The following is a 4,021-nucleotide window of genomic DNA, read 5'->3' on the forward strand; positions in this document are numbered from 1 at the left end:
CTTTGGGAGGCTGAGGCGGGCGGATCACGAGGTCAGGAGATCGAGACCATCCTGGCTAACACGGTGAAACCCCGTCTCTACTAAAAATACAAAAAGAAATTAGCCGGGCATGGTGGCGGGTGCCTGTAGTCCCAGCTTCTTGGGAGGCTGAGGCAGGAGAATGGCATGAACCCAGGAGGCGGAGGTTGCAGTGAGCCGAGATCGCGCCTTTGCACTCTAGCCTGGGCGACAGAGCAAGACTCCATCTCAAAATAAATAAATTAATTAATTAATAAAATAAAATATAAATAAAAATAAACATTTATTTAAAGAAATAACATTAAATAATATTAAACAATTCCCCAACATTCAGTATCAACATTCGAGTACAAGAAAAGTTACAGAACTTTTCCTGTTAAAAGCAGATTTAACCCAAAGAAGACCACCTCAAGGCACTTAACTGAACTCCCAAAGGTTAAGGATAAAGAAATGATTCTAAAAGCAGCGAGAGAAGAGACACAAATAACGTTCAGTGGAACTCCAATACATCTGACAGCAGACTTTTCAGGGGAAAGTTTACAGGCTGAGAGAATGGCATGACATATTAAAAAAGCTGAAGAAAAAAAAAAAGACTTTAGAATAATGTATCTGGCAAAAAGTCCTTTAAACTTGATGGAGAAATAAGAACTTTTCCCGACAAACAAAAACTGAGGTATTTCATAAACACCAGACTTGTCCTACAAGAAATACTGAAGGGAGTTCTTGACCTGAAAGGAAAAAAGTGAGTGAGCAATAAGAAATCATCTGAAGGTACAAAACTCACTAGTAATAGCACATGGAAAAACAGAATATTATAAAAAATCTCAAATAGAAATAGTAAACAATAAACCAATAAAAAGTAACTACAACATATTTCCAAGACATAGACAGTAAAATAGGGAAGGAAGAGAAACAACAAAAAGTTTAAAAGAATGGCAATGGGATTAAAGTGTAGAGTTTTTACACTTGATCTTAGCCAAAAGGCCGAGAAGCGATGGGTGTAGTTTTTATTAGTTGCTTTGCTTGTTTCTTTGTTTATGCAATCAATGTTAAATTGTTCACAGTCTAAAATGATGTTATATTATATTCAAGCCTCATGGTAATTTCAAATCAAAAAGCATACACAGATGTACAAAAAGTAAAAAGCAAGAAATTAGATAATATTAAAAGAGCAATCACCTTCACTAAAAGGAAGACAGGAAGAAAAGAATGATGAGAGGACAAAAATCAATCAGAAAACAAGTAACAAAGTGGCAGTAGTAAGTGTTTATCAATAATAACATTGAATGTAAATCAACTAAATACTCCAATCAAAAGACAAATAGTGGATGAATGGATAGAGAAGCAAGATAATAATCTGTGACCTACAAAAAAAAAATACCTATAAAGATACATTTAGACTGAAAATAAAAGGATTGAAAAAGTTATTCCATGCCAATAGAAACCAAAAAAGAGCAGAAATAGCTTTACTTATACCAGACTAAAATAGATTTCAACAAAAGACTGTAGGAAGATATTAAGAAGGTCATTATATAATAATAAAGAGATCAATTCATTAAGAGGATATAATTGGAAATACATATGCACCCAACAGTAAAGCACCTAGATAAATAAAGCAAATACTATAAGAGCTAAAGAAAGAGACATCAGGGAGGCTGAGGCAGGAGAATGGTGTAAACCTGGGAGGCGGAGCTTGCAGTGAGCTGAGATCTCCAGCCTGGGCGACAGAGCGAGACTCCGTCTCAAAAAAAAAAAAAAAAAAAGAGACATCAATACAATAATGGCTGGACACTTCAACACCCTACTTTAGTCATTGGATAGACCTTCCAGACAGAAAATCAACAAAGAAACATCAGACTTAATCTGCACTATATAACAAATGAACCTAATATATATTTACAGAAAATTTCATCCAACAGCTGCAGAATACACATTCTTCTTCTCAGCACATGGGTTATTTTCAAGGATAGACCATATGTTAAGTAACAAGTCTAAAAACATTCAAATAATTGAAATAATATCAAGCATTTTCTCTGACCACAATAGAACAAACTAGAAATCAATTAAAAATGAATTTCAGAAACTATACAAACACTTGGACATTAAACAATATGCTCTTGAATGATCAGTAGGTCAATAAAAATGTTAAAAAGAAAATGGAAAAATTTCTTGGAACAAATGCTAATAGAAACGTAGCATAGCAAAACCTATGGAATATAGTAAAAGAGGTACTATTATAAAAGGAAAATTTATAACTGTAAGTGCCTATATAAAAAACAGAAAAACTGCAAACAACGTAACAATACATCTTAATTAACTAGAATAAAAAGGCCAAACCAAACTCAAAATTAGAAGAAAAGAAATAATAAAAATTAGAGTGGAAATAAAATGAAGAAAATGCAAAAGATCAATGAAGCAAAAAGTTGATTTTTTGAAAAGTAAAACAATGGACGAATATTTAGACAGGCTAGCTAAAAAACAGAGAAGATACAAATTAATAAAATCAGAGGTGAAAAAGGAGACATTACAAGTAATGCTTCAGAAAATCAAAGGATCATTAGTGGCTACTGTAATTATATGCCAACAAATTAGAAAACCTAGAAGAAATAAATTCTTAAACACACACAACTTACCAAGAGTGAAATAGGAAAAAATCCAAAACCTGAACAGACCAATAACAAGTAACAAAATTAAAGCCATAATAAAAAAAGTCTGTAGGACCAGACTGAAAAATAGAGAAGGAAAGAACATTTCCAAACTCATTCTTTGAGGCTAGTTTTACACTGATATCAAAACAAGACAAAGACACATTAAAAAAGCAAACTACAGGCCCATATTTGAGAATATTGATGCAAATTTTTTTTTTAAAAAACTAGCAAACTGAATTAAACAATACATAAATAGGTAATTCATAATGACCAAGTGGAATTTATCCCAGGGATGCAAGGATGGTTCAACATGCAAATCAATCAATGTGATACATCATATAAACAGAATGAAAGGGCCAGGTGCAGTGGTTCATGCCTGTAATCCCAGCAGTTTTGGAAACCGAGGTGGGTGGATCACCCGAGTTCAGGAGTTCAAACCCAGCCTGGCCGACATGGCAAAATCCCATCTTTACTAAAAATACAAAAATTAGCCAGGTGCAGTGGTGGGCACCTGTAATCCCAGCTACTCGGAAGGCTGAGGCAGGAGAATCACTTGAAACCGGGAGGCAGAGGTTGCAGTGAGCTGAGATCATGCCATTGCACTCCAGCCTGGGTGACAGAGGAAGACTTTGTCTCAAAAAAAAAAAAAAAAGAATGAAAGACAAAATCCATATAATCATTTCCATTATGCTAAAAAATTATTTGATAAAATTTAATATTCTTTAGTAATAAAAAACCCATTGAAAACTGGGTATGGAATGAACATATCTCAACATATTAAAAGTCATATATGACAGACCCACAGCTAGTAAAGTGGTGAAAAACTAAAACCCTGTCCTCTAAAATCTGGAAGATGACAAGAATATCCATTTTTAACACTGTTATTCAACATAATTCTGAAAGTCCTATCTGGAGCAATCAGACGAGAAACAATAAAAGTCATCCCAATCGGAAAAGAAGTCAAATTATCGTTTTTGCCAATGATATAATCTTATATTTGGAAAAACATAAAGACTCCTCTGATAGGGTTTGAATGTGTATCCCCTCCCAAATCTCGTATTTTAATTCACAGTGTTGGAGGTGGACCTGGTGAAAGGTAATTTAACCATCGGGGTGGATTACTCATAAATGGCTTAGCACCATCCCATTTGGTACTATCCGCATGATAGTGAGTGAGTTCCCATAAGATCTGGTTATTTAAAAGTGTGTAACAACTTACCCCTCTGTTTGTTGCTCCTGCTTTTTGCCCTGTGATGTGCAAGATTTTGCTTCAACTTCTGCCATGACCATAAACTTCCAGAGGCCTTCCCAGAAGTGCATGCCAGTGCTGTCTTCTCTACAGCCTGTAGAATCAT

The sequence above is a fragment of the Mandrillus leucophaeus genome, unplaced genomic scaffold (genome assembly GCF_000951045.1).
Source record: "Mandrillus leucophaeus isolate KB7577 unplaced genomic scaffold, Mleu.le_1.0 Scaffold28, whole genome shotgun sequence".
NCBI lineage: Eukaryota > Metazoa > Chordata > Mammalia > Primates > Cercopithecidae > Mandrillus > Mandrillus leucophaeus.